Source organism: Mobula hypostoma, chromosome 3 (assembly GCF_963921235.1).
Source record: "Mobula hypostoma chromosome 3, sMobHyp1.1, whole genome shotgun sequence".
Lineage (NCBI taxonomy): Eukaryota > Metazoa > Chordata > Chondrichthyes > Myliobatiformes > Myliobatidae > Mobula > Mobula hypostoma.
Window position 1 is genome coordinate 214,701,948 of NC_086099.1, and position 16,913 is coordinate 214,718,860.

Below are 16,913 nucleotides of genomic sequence, written 5' to 3' on the forward strand. Positions count from 1 at the left end.
CACTAAATTTTCCTTTTATCTATCCCAACCCACATGCCATTCTTTTGTGTGGAATTTCTCTGGCCACGTTGTTCGAATTTCCACTTGCTATTTGCAGACCCTCACGTTCATTAGAGTCATACAGCATTGAAACAGGGCCATCTAAGCTTCTCTAAATTGCCCATGTTTGACCCATATCCTTCTAAACCAAGGATTCCTATCCCAGGGTCCACGGGCCCCTTGGTTAATGGTAGGGACATATGGCATAAAAAAAAGGTTGGGAAGCCCTACTCTAAACCGCTCCTATCCACATTCTTATTCAAATCTCTTTTAAATGTTGTTAGTATAATTGCCTTGGTCACTTCCTCCAATAGCACGTTCCATATAGGTGAAAAAGTTACCCCTCAGGTTCTCATTAAATCTCTCCTCCCTCACCCTAACCTTTGATCCTCAAGTTCTTGATTACACAATCCACAGAAACAGATTCTGTGCATTTACTCTATCTATGCCCCTCATGATTTTATACATCTCTATAAGATCACCCCTCATTCCCCCATGCTCCAAATTATAAAGCCCTAGCCTGCTGAATCTGTCTCTCTATAACACAGTCCCTCGAGTCCTTGTAAATCTCTTTTGCTTAATGGCATCTTTCCTGCAGCAGGCTGACAAAACTGAGTACAATGTTCCAAATGTGGCCTCATCAACATTTTGTTCAGTTGCAAAGTGACATTCCAACTCCTATATTCATTGCCCTGACTGATGAAGGCCGGTATGCCAAAAGCTGCCAACACCACCTGCAACACCACTTTCAGGGAATCTATCATGCCCTCTCCCTTGTACTATTTTCCTTCTTGTTGTTTAATCTTGGCTGCCTTCCACCCCATTACAGACCTCTTTCATTTTGCTCCCAGTTCTTCTCCCCACCCATCCCTAACCCAACCCAACCACCTGTCTCTCCATCTTAATATACAGTTCTGACAATAGTCCGCCAAATTATTCTTCTGTTTCTCTCGGCAGGTACCACATAAACTCCTGGGCAGTTCCACTATTTTCTGATTTTTTATCTCAGATTTTCAAGATCTGCAGTATGTACAGTACATGCAAGATACAGTACCTATAAAAAGAATTCACCCCCTTGAAAGTTTTCGTGTTTTATTGTCTTACAACATTGAATCACTGGTATTTTTGGCTAATCTGGCTTTTTAGACACTGATCAACAGAAAAAGACTCTTCTACGTGAAAATGAAAATAGATCTCTACAAAATGATCTAAATTAATTACAAATATAAAACAAAATAATTGATTGCATAATTACTCACCCCCTTCAAGTCAGTATTTCATTGACGCACCTTTGGCAGCAATTACAGCCTTGAGTTTGTGTGGTTAGGTCTCTATCAGCTTTGCACATCTGGACACTGCAATTTTTCCCCCATTCTTCTTTATAAAACTACTCAAGCTCTGTCAGATTGCACAGGGATCATGAATGAACAGCACATTTCGAGTTTAGCCACAAATTCTCAATTGGATTGAGGTCTAGACTCTGACTTGGCCACTCCAGGACATTAACTTTGTTGTTTTAAGCCATTCTTGTGTAGCTTTGGCTTTATGTTTGGGGTCATAGTCTTGCTGGAAAACAAATCTTCTCCCAAGTCTCAGTTCTTTTGTAGACTGCATCAGGTTTTCCTCCAGGATTTCCCTGTATTTTGCTGCATTCATTTCACCCTCTACCTTCACAAGCCTTTTAGGGCCTGCTGCAGGGAAGCATCCCCACAGCATAATGCAGCCACCATCATGCTTCATGGTAGGGATGGTGTGTTTTTGATAATGTGCGGTGTTTGGCTTACACCAAACATAGTGTCTAGTCTAATGGTCAAAAAGCTCAATTTTGGTTTCATCAGACCATAGAACCTTCTTCCAGCTGACCTCAGAGTCTCCCACATGCTTTCTGGCAAACTCTTTCCAAAATTTCATGTGAGTTTTTTTCAACAGTGGCTTTCTCTTGGTCACTCTCCCATAAAGCTGCGACTGGTGAAGCACCTGGGCAACAGTTGTATGCATAGTCTCTCCCATCTCAGCCACTAAAGTTTGTAACTCCTCCAGAGTTGATATGGGTCTCTTGGTGGCCTCCCTCACTAGTCCCCTTCTTTCATGGTCACTCAGTTTTTGAGGATGGCCTGCTCTAGGCAGATTTACAGTGTGTGCCATATTCTTTCCATTTCTTGATGATTGACTTAACTGTGCTCCAAGGGATATTCAGTGACTTGGAAATTTTCTTGTATCCATTTCCTGACTTTTCAGTAACCTTTTGGCAGAGTTGCTTGGAGTATTCTTTTGTCTTCATGGTGTAGATTTTACCAGGACACTGACTCACCAGCAGTTGGCCCTTCCAGATACAGGTGTATTTTTACTACAATCAGTTGAAACACCTTGACTGCACATGGTGATCTTCAATTAACTAATTATGTGACTTCCTAAACCAATTGGTTGCACCAGGGATGATTTGATGTGTCAAGGTGCACTTCAGCACAGTACAGACCCTTCAGCCCATGATGTGCTGACCTTTTAACCTGCTCTAAGATCAATCTAACCCTTCCATCCTACATAGCCCTCCATGTTTCTTTCAACTGTGTGCTTATTTTTTAAATGTCTCTAATATATCTGCTTTGACCACTACCCTAGGCAGTGTGTTCTATGGACCCATCACTCTCTGTGTAATGAACATGTCTCTGACATCAAACCCCACCCCACCCCCATACATTTCTCCAATTACGTTCCTTTGCATTAGCCATTTCAACCCTGGGGGAAAAGGTTCTGGCAATCCACTCACTCTATGCCTCTTGATAATACATAAGAACAGAAAAACAAGCATGGACTTATGGAAATAATAGAATTGAAGAATACTTGGCATTTACTAGTGATAAACAGAATATCAAACTGTAAGAGGACAACATCTGAGTTATTTAAAAATTTGAATGTGGAATAAAGACCTGAATTCCCTCCTCCAAAGAGACAACAGAGGAGTAAAGAATGGAGTGGAGGTTTAAAATTAAGCATCTTAGAATAAGCTGCCAAGTTGCCGTATACTTCCCTGTTTGAGCCATGCAAATCCCAGCTGATGTTTCGTTGTCCCACTGAGATCAGACTTTATCAGCACAATCATATTCCATGTGCCAAGCCCTGATCACTTCCTCCTGAATTCTGGCTACAGCCTCTTGCTGCTTGCTTTCCTGGCCAGACTATTAATCAGGCGGGCTGCCAAGGAGAGAGATGTGGGTGTTATTGACTATGTCAGTGTAAACCTCTAACCCCTGAACTGTGTGGTTTGCAAGCATATTTCACCAAAAAATGTACTACATTGCAATGGTTCTGGTGTAGTTTGTCTCCCTTGAACAGCATTAGTGATCCTTTATTTTTTGTTTTGCATGTCAGTCTGACAATTGTTTAGTCACTGAGTGACAGTTGAAAATCTGGATTTACCTGAATTTGAATTTTCTGTGCTGGTATTCAAATATCCACCCAGTTCAACAATCCGTGTTTTGGATACACATCCAGCAATTTAACCACTTATGATCTTGAATCCATTCTAGACTCACCGAACACTACAACACAGAAACAGGCCCTTTGGCCCATTTAATCTGTGCCAAACAATTCTGCCTAGTCTCATCTACTTGCATCTGAAACCTTTATACTCCTCCCATCTATGTACCTATTCAAATTTCTCTTAAATGTTCAAAACTGCTGGGGACCTCTCTGACTCCTTTATTTTAGAGAGAGGAACTAGACAGGGATGCCCAATTTCTCCTTTCCTTTTTGCGCTATATATTGAACTGCTTGTCCAACTAATAAGACAGAGCGAAATTGTAAAAGGTATCAAGGTGGCAGGGATTGAACAGAAAGTGGCGTTATTCACAGATGATGTTTTGGTCTATCTGAGTGAACCAGAAAAATCATTTCTAGGATTGATTACACTGTTGGATGACTTTGGGAAAATATCAGGTTATAAAATAAATGTAAAGAAAATGAAGGTTATGTCCCTAAATTATACACCATCCAAAAAACTGCAGGATACATATGATCTTAAGTGGGAAGCTAAATCATTAAATTATTTAGGAATAACCCTGCCAAAGGATCTTTCAACGCTGTCACAGGTAAATTATGGGCCATTAATTTCAGAGATAAAAACAGATATACATAGATGGAACCTTATCCCCTTTGTAAGTTTAAATTCAAGGATAAATACCATAAAAATGAATATTCTCCCTCAGTTACTCTATCTTTTCCGGACTTTACCTGTGGAGGTGGATGATAATCAATTCAGGGAATGGGACAAATGGATTTCCCGCTTTATCTGGCAAGGAAAGAAACCTAGAATTCGATATAACACCTTACAGTTAGGGAAGGAAGGAGAAGGTATGGTACTTCCTTGCTTGAGAAATTATTTTTATGCTTCACAGATAACCCCTCTGTTATATTGGTGTAATAGGGAATATAGGGCTAGGTGAAAGGAAATAGAATTTGGATTGGTTGACAGTTTTCCTCTACAGGCCTCAATAGCTGACAAAGGATTGATGGCCCAATTGGAAAAGATTAAAAACAGCTGGATAAATCTTACATTAAAAGTATGGCAGAAGATGGTTAATTCATGTGGAATTAATAACATGTTAAAACTTTTCAGATGGTGTGCATATGATACCGAATTCCTTCCCAGCAGAGGAGATAAAAGATTTGAACTATGGATAAAGAAAGGTCTTACAACCTACCTCTCATTTATACATAAAAGAGTATTACAAAGTTTTCAATTCCTGCAGGACAAACATGGCCTAGGACACAATGACTTTTTTGGGTACCTTTAAGTACGACACTATGTTAACCAGAGTTGTAGATATACAGACTTATCAACAGTAGAATTAGAATTTTTCAAGATTCTGAATTCAGCTTACAGTTCAATACCAAGTAGATCAGTTTCTCGATTATATAATACACTCTCCCATGCTAAAAATGTAAACACATTGTATATCAAAGAGAAGTGGGAGAAAGAAGCGGGGTTGGTACTTTCAGAGGAGGCTTGGGGGAAAATATGCAGCTTTCAGTGGTCTTCAACTAACTCTTTGACTTGGCGAGAACATTGTTGGAAAAATATTATAAGATACTTCAAGACCCCATATCAGGAAAAATATAAAGACACAAATGTGACGTCTTGGAGAAGGTGCGGCTCCAAGGAGGCAAATCATTTCCATATTTTCTGGGATTGCCCTAAATTAAGTTTATATTGGAAAGGTATTCATAGAACATTAGTTAAGGTACTTAAGACCCAGATACCTCTGAACTTTGAGATGCTCTATTTGGGGCATGTATTGTTTTTTGACCAGAAGAAAGATATAAAGTTGCTTCAGGCCCTTTTAGCGGCAAGTAAGAAATCAATCACTAGAAAGTGGCTAAATCCAATACCACCTACATTAGAAGATTGGCACGAAATTATCTTGGAAATATTTAAAAAGGAAAAGATGACTTATTCTCTGAGAATTCAAAAAGAAAAATTTTATCAAATTTGGGATAAATGGATTGAATATGTAACCCCAAAGCGAGCAGACTTTAGATGACTCTCCTAATGATTTGTACTGCTCTCCTCATCAACATACTTATATTGCTAATGTAAGCACGCTTGGTCCAAATGTTTACTGTTTTTTTTCTTTTTTTGGAAAACGGAGAATTAACACAAGTAAAGGAAAAGATTTTGGAAAGGGAAAAAAATTATAAAATTAAGTAAATAAGTACATGGGGATTGGATAATTATGTTTGGGGGTAGGAGCAAACATGAACGAGTTAGGATATAAACACCTACAATGGTAGTTACATAGGCTTACATACAATATTTTGGACCAGGAAGAAATGGTCCAGAAGAGATATATGGAAATTATTATTAATCCACTATTATTACTATTTTTCTTAACAACTAATATCATTACTTAGCCTAATAGAGTAGAATTACAACTGCACATAATTATCTATTTAAGTGCCTAATTACTTTTTATATCATCTCAATGTGTACTTAGGAATGTATAAATAATTATAGATTTATACATATATAAAAAAATGGAAAAGGTGTGAAAAAAGTTCATGATACTTGCGAATTCCTTATCCAAATAAAAATTAAAAATGTTTTAAAAATGTTCAAAACTACATCCACTACATCCACTGGTTCCACACTCTCACCACCCGTTGACTGAAAAAGTACATGTTAAATGTTTCACCTTTCACCGACGACCTCTAGTGTGAATCTCACCCAACCTCAGTGGAAAAAGCCTGCTTGCATTTACCCAATCTATACCACTCATAATTTTGTATACCGCTATCAAATCTCCCCTCGTTCTCCTACATTCCAGGGAATAAAGTCCTAATCCATTCAATTTTTCCTTATAATTCAGGTCTTCAAGTCCCAGCAAAATCCTTGTAAATTTTCTCAGCATTCTTTCAACCTGATTGATATCTTGACCAGAACAGCACACAATAATGTAAACGCAAACACAAACATCACACAATCATGTGATGGTGGTGTCACTATCAAATGATCCTCCATATCTTGAGGAGTTTACATTCACCATTCACTTCTCAGCATCCATCATTTAAACATTGGGCCCCATTATATCTTTGATCAGGTACGTACTCACAAGGCAGTATAAATTTTACAGTCATCATGGAAGTATAAGAGAACATATTTCTCTCATGGTTATTAATGTATTAATCACCAGGAATGGTTGTTGGAATTAAATGTGTCTTAACCTTTAAATAAAGATTTTAAGATGAAAAGAAAGAAAATATCCATCACATACCTAATGATTGAAACTGTGGCACCTATCATTTTCAATTACTACTGGCAACTGCCTGTAAAGAGTTTGTTCATTCTCCCCATAACCGTGTGGGTTTCTTCAGGGTGCTCCAGTTTCCTCTCTCAGTCCAAAGTTGGTAGATTAGTTGGTCATTATAAATTATCCTGTGATTAGGCTAGGATTAAATTGGGGGATTGCTGGGTGGCACAGTTCAAAGGGCTGAAAGGGCCTATTCTGCCTTGTATCTCAATAAATAAGTTAATATATTCTCAGTGAGAGGTATATTTTTTAACAACAGTGATGAGTATCTGAGTCCATTTTCTTTTCTCTCTTTCGTTTTTAGGGCCTTATTCAGAACTCCAGGAAATTCTGAAAAATGGCACCCTCCTCCCTGCAAACTAAAGGCTGCAACTTACTCCCACTTGGCCACACGTTAGTGTCTTCCGTTGAGTCTGCTGACTGTCCAACCGTGTACTGCAACTGTTGTAAACATGAAATAAACTGAGTGGGAAAAGAATCATTGAATGCTGACACCTGGCTATTGACCAATTGGAGAAGCAGAAGTATTCATTGTTACATCAGTATGTCTCATCAAGGAATGATATGTTCCCTTCAGGATTCACCTGCAGAACTTATAAAACAACTGATATAAGAATACTGGCATGGTTATGTAGCATATTGACAAAATACATATTCAGGAAACCCAATGCAGCATTTTTAATGTTGGTCACATGAGGAGGATGTTGGTTGACTTTCAGGTACTTGCCTGCATCAAGAAGATGAAACATTTCATAAGACATTCTGATACTACATATTATGGTATTATAGGATCACCTTAACTGGCCCATCAAACATTCAGCTAATTGCATGACGAGTTCAAACAGCCAGGGACAAATTTCCACCCCATTTCATTATTAAAGAGAAGATGGAATTTACACAATGCTACAGCTGCCCTGAAAATTACAGGTACCAGGGACATGGGATGAGAATAAGGCCATTTAGCCTGTTCCATTATTTAAGTAGTTTACATCTGATCAAATCTTAATGCTGCCCGAGACCTTGGATCACTCTTACCTAACAAAAATATACCAACTGCTGTTTATTTTTTGTGTTACCCATTGAGTTTCCACCGCCAAAGGAACAAATAAAGTAGTAAAGCTCCCAAGGATTTTCCAGCATATAGGATTACAGGTTGGCTTTCTGTGGTCTGGTGACTCCCATGGTCTGGCATGTTTTGAGTCTATAATACAGATCTGTAATAATCAACTAACTCTACCTAAAACCTAACCAAGATCTAAAGTAAAATTTGTATTAATCCATATCTAATTGACCAGTGCAACTTTAGCAATATCAGCCAAAAGTTTTCCCAGTTGACAGAAACTTTAGGTTACGGACAGTTCTTACAATTTTCCAATTTCCATTGCCCCAATTTTCCCACTATAAAGGTCCTTCTCAGCTATCAAAGGCCCTACCTGAATGCACACAAATGAGTGTTTGGGAGACCAGCAGAATGTATGGGGATGGATTTGTTGGCTGCTGCTGGCATCTTCTGCCACCTGGAAAACTGCTTCACAGCTGCCTTGCCACCTTCTGAGTTTATGAAGCCTAGCGATGACGTGACTGGTTAGGGCAAGGTGATCGGGAGAAATTCCTGATCAGCTCCCAAGCGGTCAAGTACTTGTTTTCTGGTATGTTATGTAAGTGTAACTCATTACTGTAATAATAGACAATCTATACTACTTGCAACTTCATGTCCATGAATATTGTCAGCTGCAGGTAAAAATGAAATTCCTGCTGTATTCAAACCAGTTTGCCCAGTGCGATTCACAAAATGACACTTTATGAATGTAAAGGTTGTAACATTGAATGTATTTTGAAAGGAGGTTCAATTTAAATTTCAACTACCTGCATGTTGAGAATAAATGCATCTAATTTAAAGTTTCAAGTCAACCTCCCCTCAGCTCCAACTGATTCAGTATCTCTTTCGCCAAATTCAAAAAATGTTGATTAAAAAGCAGCTTGAAGATTTACAACTGGGAAGCTAGTTTTAAACAAGAGTCCAGGTTTGGTTGCCATGGTCACCACAGGCCAAATGGTGTCCTTGTGTATTGTAAATGCCCCTGCTATTTTCCAGCCACTAGACTGAATAGTCTCTGAAAATCTCTTCCTATCTACAACTCTCCATTCTCTTCTTTTTAGTTTAAGGATTTATTTATTTCTAGATATTTTGGTTACTACCTCTCTCATTTTAATTCGGTATTTACTTTCCATACGACAGACAGACACATGGAAAGTACCTTGTGATTATTTTCCTGCATTACATTCACTCTGTAAATAGGGGTGGTAATCATTAATAAGGGGAACTTAATGTCAATAATATTTTCAACATGCTATACCAACCATTCGAAGATGCATAGTGTTTGATAAATGGAGTGCACGAAGTACAAGAAAACATTTGCGATAGTGTGTAGCATGTGAGAGCAGATTTGGAAGCTCGTCATTCATTTACTCCTGTTTGGAACTTGTTTTGAGATTTCTTTCAGTCTGTGCATGTTAGTACAAAAACAAAAAAGGCTGGGAATCTGCTCTCAGACTACTGTAACAATAGCTGCCAGCAAAGGACAGGATATGGGTCCTTGTTATTAAATGGAATAACTGACTGAACCTTTCCATGTAAGCTGCAGTTTTGTGCACTAATGAATAATACCACCATAAATATTTGAATAGTGCAGAACAGGAAGCACTATCTGACCCACACAGACTACAATAATTCTATTGAAGGGGTGTATTCCCCTTCATGCCCCTGCACTGTTTTTACCCCTTCAAGTATTTGTTCAAATAACTTGTAAAATTGTAGTAGTTTCTCTCCAGTGTCCTGCAAACAATACATTCTGTGTGCTAACCTCACATTATATATGATGCTTTTCCTCTTGTCACCTAATTATTTTGCCAATCCCCTTAAATCTGTGCCTCTAATTATAGCCCCTGACATCAGTTTCTTTCTCTAATCTCTTTAAGTGTTTCAAGATTTTTGATATCTCTGTCAAATTTCCCCGAGCCTCCTCTGTCGTATGTTGTGAACAACAGATTTCATGACACATGTCAGTGATAACAAACCTGATTCTGATCCCTAAAGAAACTCATCCTTTATCCCAGGAACCATTAAACAAGTGGGTTATAACCTTTGGTTTTGGAAAAGACTGCCTCAGTGAGATCACTCTCAGGTTTGATACCTTGTATTCAGTCTGGGTAGACTTCAACCTGATGGCAAGAACATTGATTTCTATAACTTCTAGTCATTTCTCTAACCCCCCCCCCCTTCTCTTTTTCCATTCCCCATTCTGGCTTCTCTCTTGCCCTTCTGACCTTTCCATTGGTGCCCCTCTCCCTTCCCTTTCTCCCATGGCCCACTTTCTTCTATTAGATTCCTTCTTCTTCAGCCCTTTACCTCTTCCACCTATCACCTGCCAACTTCTCACAGCATCCCTTTCCACACCCACCCACCTTACCTGGCTTCACCTATCACCTGCCAGCTTCTCACATCACCCCTTTCCACACCCACCCACCTTACCTGTCTTCACCTATCACCTGCCAGCTTGTGTTCTTTCCCCTTCCTTCTCAGTCCTGATAAATGGTCTCGACCCAAAATGACAACTGTTTATTCTTCTCCATTGATGGTGCCTGAAATGCTGAGTTCCTCCAGCATTATATATGTTATTCTCGTTTGTGGAAAAGAAATTGCCTGTGCTCTTTTTTTTAACTTTACCCTTTTTTCCTTGTCGAATAATGTTTGCAATTGACCAGAGGAAGAATGGTGTGGGTGTACCAGGATAGTGATTGCTGTCCCATTGTGTGCTGTTATTCCACAAATCATTTCAGGGGAGAACTCTGGTATAGCATAGATCAAATGCGCCATTTCATAAACACAAAGAGATTCTGAAGGTGCTGGAAATCCAGAGCAACACACACAAAATGCTGGAGCAACCCAGCAAGTCAGGCAGCCTCTACAGAGGGGAATAAACAGTCAGCGTTTCGACCCCAGACCCTTCATCAGGACTCATGAGGATCTGGTGATGGGTCTCGGCCCGAAACTTCTAATGTTTATTCCCTCCGTAGATGCTGCCTGACCTGCAGGGTTCCTCCAGCATTTTGTGTGAGCTCCATAAGGGTGAATGCTTGAATACAAAGGACAAATAAACAGTGAATAAGACTTGACAACTTGGTCCTTTCAAATTTGTGTGTTTAATTTGTTTACAGTAACTAGACAGTCCAAGGTGCTAGTATTTCAGATTAATTAAAGGAGGTTGAAGAGTACCATCTTTATAGTCTTGGTTGCAATGGTTTCAGTTACAGATCCAGGCACGAGACGTAACAAGGATTCTATTTTATTTAATATTGGTGTTCAGAACACTGTGCATTGTGACAAATGCAATAAAGAATACTTTTCCAAAAAAAAAATCAAGCTCATGTTCTTTAATATTTTAAGTCTTCGTGCTAGTATTTGTGAATATACTTTGGCTCCATTCTGTGATTACAAATTTCAACCCTGAGCCAAAGAAAATTAAGTATTTGCTTCTCAAACAACCACATGAGGATGATAAAAAGGTATTGAATAAGTCAGCCAGGAAACTCTTCCCACGCCTAGAAAGGACCCATAAATGATGTTTGTTTTTATTCCTATCAACAGCTATGTGACAAGTAAACTATGCTTTAACTTGCTAGTAGCATTATGGCATTCACCAGGCAGTTGTCTATCCACTCCAAATGGTGACAAACTGTAGTATTATGATTGTAAATAGTTAGTTTGGATCCATTCATGTAGTTATCCTGTTGAGGGTAACACACACAAAATGCTGGAGGAACTCAACAGGTCAGGCAGCCTCAAAAATAGAGGAATAAAGAGTTGATACTTTGGGCTAAGACCTTTCATCAGGACTGGAAAGGAAGGGGGAAGATGCCAGAATAAGGTGGGGGGGGGGAAATGAAGTACAAGCTGGCAGGTGATTGGTGAGACCTGGTGGGGGGGCAGTGTGTGAAATGAAGTGAGAAGCTGGGAGGTGATAGGTTGAAAAGGTAAAGGGCTGAAGAAGAAGGAATCTGATAGGAGAAGAGAGTGGACCACAGGAGGAGAGGTACCAACTGGAGGTGATAGGCGAGTGAAGAATGTAAGAAGGGAACCAAAATGAGGAATGGAAAAGGAGAATGGGGAATGTATTGGAAGCTGGAGAAATTGATGTTTATGCCATCAGGCTGGGGGGGTAACCAAACAGAATATGAAGTGTTGTTCCTCCAGCCTGAGAGTGGCCTCATCGTGGCAATAGAGGAGGCTATGGACCAACACGTCAGAATGGGGAGAGGAATTAAAATTGTCAGCCAGTGGGAAATCCGTGAGTGCTTTAGTTTTTGAGATATAGGTGTCCCTGCAAAGGCTGTCATTTGTTAACTATTCATAGATACCCCTCAGAATTGTGATGAGCAATCGTGTTAGACTTCTGTTGGTGAAGGGGATGCCACAATAGTTTTTCCAGTGAGTTTCAAGAGTTGTATGCAGCTACAGCGAAAGTTCAACTCTGCCATTTACAGTTCCAAGCCCGTCTGAGAGCAGCAGGGTTAAACATGGGTATAGAAACCCCAACTCGTAAAAACTCAATGCTGCAGAAATGCCTCCAAAGACCACATCCCTGGGAGAGGAAGATCCAAAGACCACATTCTGGGAGAGGAAGGATCTTCGATGGCTGCTCTGGGGGACAACTTGAAAGACTGACCCTGGGCAGAGGACCCTGGCAAGCTGCTGTCGGCTGTAATTGGGGTGATGGACTTAAGAAGAAGAAGACAGTGATTAATTTCCTAATGAAGAGGTTGTGTGATATGAATAGAAACTTAAAGAAGTTGACATTCTCTTATGCTTGCTGCCCTCAAGTAGACAGAGATTAATTTTACATAATTGAATTTGCATCTGCATTGGTTATCGGAATACATTTAAGAATCCCACTGAAATAGTTTATGTACTAGTACTGCAAAATGGTGAACAGAAGAGAACACGACCATCTCAGTGGGTTATAAACACTTCTGCATCATCTATTAACATAGTTCACATGTCTAGACAGGGCAGACAGTAAGAAACCTTTCCTCATGCCAGAAGTATCTAAGACTAGAGGATTTAGGTTTAAGGTGAGGAAGAATTATTTTCACCCAAAGAGTGTTTGAAATCTGGAACACACTGCCTAATTTTCCTACAACATTTAGGAGGCATTTAGATGAGCACTCGAATTCCACAGCATTAATCGGTTATGGACCAAGTATTAGTAAATGAGAATAGTATAGTCATACAACACAAAAATGGCCCTTCGGCCCACAATGTTTGAAATACACAGCAGAAAGTTGTGAACTCAGTTCCATCATAGGCACTCGCCTTTCCAGCATCCGTCATTAAGGAACCCTATCAACCAGGACATTTCTTTTCATTGCTACCACCAGGGAGGAGGTACAGGAGCTTGAAGATACACACTCAACATTTAAGGAACATCTCAATCCCCTCCGCCATCAAATTTCTGAATGGACACTTAACAAATGAACACTACCTCACTACTTCCTTTTTCCTCTTTTTGCACAGCGTTTTAATTTAACTTTTTTAATATGTATACTTCTCACAGTAGTTTACAGTTTATATTACTATGTATTGTAATGTACTGCTGCCACAAAACAACAAATTTCACAAGATAAGCCAGTGATATTAAACCTGATTCTGATTCTGTATCTGTGTTATATGATACTACATCATAGAATGTTGGCTATTGATTGCGGCTTATAAAAAGTCTGCATGTGCTCCCCAAGACTGCATGGGCTTCCTCCAGCTCCTCCGGTTTCCTTCCACATTCCAAACGTGTACAGGTTAGGATTAGGGTTAGCGAGTTGTGGACATGCTATGTTGACACTGGAACTATGGTGACATTTGTGGATGTACATTTGACAAATAAAGCTAATCTCTTTCTTGGTTATGCTCGAGCCAACCCTCTTTGAGAGCTGTCAAAGTTCTATCTTTATATCCTGATGTTCAGCTGAGCCACTTAAACAGGAAGGTTCAGTCCCCAGCTTGCACTGTTTGTGAATACAGGCACAAGAGACTCTGCAGGTGCTGGAAATTCATAGCAAAGTGTTGGAGAACCTTCACCAGGACTGGAGAGGAAGGAGGAAGAGCCAGAAGAGGGGTGAGGGGAAGGAGTACAAGCCGGGAGGTGATAGGTGAAGCCAGACGAGGGAAAGGGGAAGTGGTGAAAAGCTGGGAGGTGACAGGTGGAAAAGGTAAAGAGTTGAAGAGTAATTTGCAGAAGAGAAGAGTGGACCATGGGAGAAAGTGAGGAGGAGGGGCACTAGAGGGAGATAATGGAGGTCCTGATGAAGGGTTTTGGTCCAAAACATTGACTGTTTATTCCTTTCCATAGATGCTACCTGGCTTGCTGAATTCCTCCAGCATTTTGTATGTGCTACATGTATGTGAATAGAAGTGTGTTTTAATTTACCACTGTATTTTCATCTGCAGAAGGGTGAGGGTGGGAAAGGTATGTGAGGATGGAAATCTGTCAGCTTTTATTTCCCCTGACCCTCAATGACCCATATTGAAAAGTATGCATTTGGCAAACACAGGATTTGGCTTGGCCAAGATGCAAGCACAAATAGCCTGCCAATATTCACTGAACTGGCAGGCATATGAAAATGTTGGCCCAGCGTCTGGAGAAGGATAAAGACCATGAAGAACAACTCAACAATTTCAGGGAGGGAGAAAATAGACAATAAAACCAGTAAGATTATCATCATTATTGAAGCCTTTCTCCATGGAACAAATAGGAATACAATTTGGAGAACAAACATCTTCCAGCTCTGGTGATTAAAAACTTAGGAACAAGAATTGGATATTGAAGCCACATACGGGATTTCGACCCAAATGAAAAAAATCATTATTCTGAATAACAGGGATTATCAGGTAATTGTGAATCTTGATTCTGCCCACACATCAATTTAAATTCTACCAAGTAGGCCAAAATCACTGAATTTCATGAAAATCAATGAAATATTGGAAATCCAAAATCGTAACAAAGCCTGCTAGAGAAGTGTGGTGTCGTTGCAGTCTGATGAACTGGTCTGTACCTTGAGAGGCCAAAAATCAGACCTCAAACACACCCCCTGCTTGGTAGCTGGAGGAATTCTTTTGAAATCCAGTTTCGATCGACAGTGTGTTTCATATCATAAGATAGCTTTTGATCTTGACTGCACCTCTTGGACTTCAAAGGATGGGGGAAACAAATAATTTATGGAATAGATTATTTTGCACATTTTCTTCCTAACATGGGAATACTTCTCGAGCTGGTGGGGTAAGGTCCAGGGAATTCAGCACATAGAAGCAATCACACGGAAGGCATGCCAGCATCTTTACTTTCTTAAAAATGTTCCACCTTGCTTCCTGTAGATACTACTGATGGTGGGGAGGGATGTGATGTATGGAGCTGAGCCCACTGTTCTCTGCAGTCTCCTGTGCATTCAAATCACTGTACCAGACTCCCTACTATGGGAACTATCTTCTCCATTAACTTACTCCAATCTACTCCTCATCTTTTTTCCTCCAGTCCTGCTGAAGGATCTTGGCCCGAAACATCAACTGTACTCCTTTCCACGGATGCTGCCTGGCCTACTGAGTTCCTCCAGCATTTTGTATGTGTTGCTCTCCATTAACTGTTATGAGGGGGATTGATAGAGTTGACGTGGTTAGACTTTTTCCATTGAGAGTGGGGAAGATTCAAACAAGAGGACATGGGTTGAGAATTAGAGGACAAAAGTTTAGGGGTAACATGAGGGGGAACTTCTTTACTCAGAGAGTGGTAGCTGTGTGGAATGAGCTTCCAGCAGAAGTGGTTGAGGCAGGTTCTATGGTGTCATTTAAAGTTAAGTTGGACAGATATATGGACAGGAAAGGAATGGAGGGTTATGGGCTGAATGCAGGTCGGTGGGACTAGGTGAGAGTAAGAGTTCGGCACAGACTAGAAGGGCCAAGATGGCCTGTTTCTGTGCTGTAATTGTTATATAGTTATATTATATGGTTAATTGTATGGTAACTGGAGCCCTACCCACCCCCCCAAACACACACACACACACACACACTATTGAGCGCATTTACAAGCAGAACAGTCACAGGAAGACAACATCTACCATCAAAGATCCCCACCGTCCAGACCATGCCATCTTCTTGTAGTTACCATCAAACAGGAGATACAGAGACCTAAAGTTCCACACCACCAGGTTCAAGAACAGCTACTCCCTTTCCCTTCAACCATTCAGTTTTTGAACCAACTGACAAAACCCTAACCATGATGATTTAGCAACATTATAACCACTTTGCACTACAATAAACATTTTTGGTCAAAATGTGATATTCCTTGTTAAAAAAGTGTACAATATATTTGTAATTTATGTTTTCCATGTGAATGCTGCTTATGTACTTGTGTTTATGAGAATAAATTTAATTTTGACTTTGACTGAACAAAGCAAATTTTAAGTTGAATTATCACTTTGCAGACCACCTGTATGTAACCCACAGGATTAACCCTGAGCTTCCTATTATCCACCTTTTGCATTCCCTGCTCCACTCCCATGACCTATCTGTATATGGCCTCCTGCAATGTTATGGTTGAGAAACACCACCTCATTGTCTGTCTGGATATGTTGCAGCCTTCTAAACTGAATGTGAAATTGTCCAACTTTTGGTAACTCGCTCATCCTGTCTGTCTACGTTGGAACCAGCCAATTCTGTGCATCGTTATATTGGTTCAGTTTCTTTCCTACTAGTGAAGTCTGGCCTTGTTAAGAACAGCTTATACAAAGTGACACAATATGCTTCCACACTCCCCTTGTTTTACCCATCCTTCTCTCTTCTCCACCCCCCCCCGCCGATCTTCTCTGCTACTGAAATCTAACTTGTTTTCTCTTACCCTCTGTTCTGATGAAACGTCACATATCTAAGATATTGCAGAAAGAGGAATGGTTAGAGGCTGTATGCCCTGCTAAGTGTCTCCAGCATTTTCTGATTTTATTCCCTGTACTTGTTTCCATGCTGGA

At 40.0% G+C, this 16,913-nt stretch overlaps 1 protein-coding gene across 2 annotated transcripts in view; it reads left to right on the forward strand.

Annotated features, from left to right (window-relative positions):
- The window catches only part of LOC134344519 (THAP domain-containing protein 2-like), a 30,919-nt gene extending 19,667 nt beyond the window's left edge, over positions 1 to 11,252 (forward strand). The window contains exon 4 of one of the 2 annotated variants that reach the window (XM_063044460.1): positions 7,150 to 11,252. The gene's annotated coding sequence lies outside the window, so the exon portion shown is untranslated. Of the gene's footprint in view, positions 1 to 996; positions 1,161 to 7,149 lie in introns of those variants that run through there. The other variant, XM_063044461.1, reaches the window with a different exon arrangement.
- Positions 11,253 to 16,913: the final 5,661 nt, after the last annotated feature.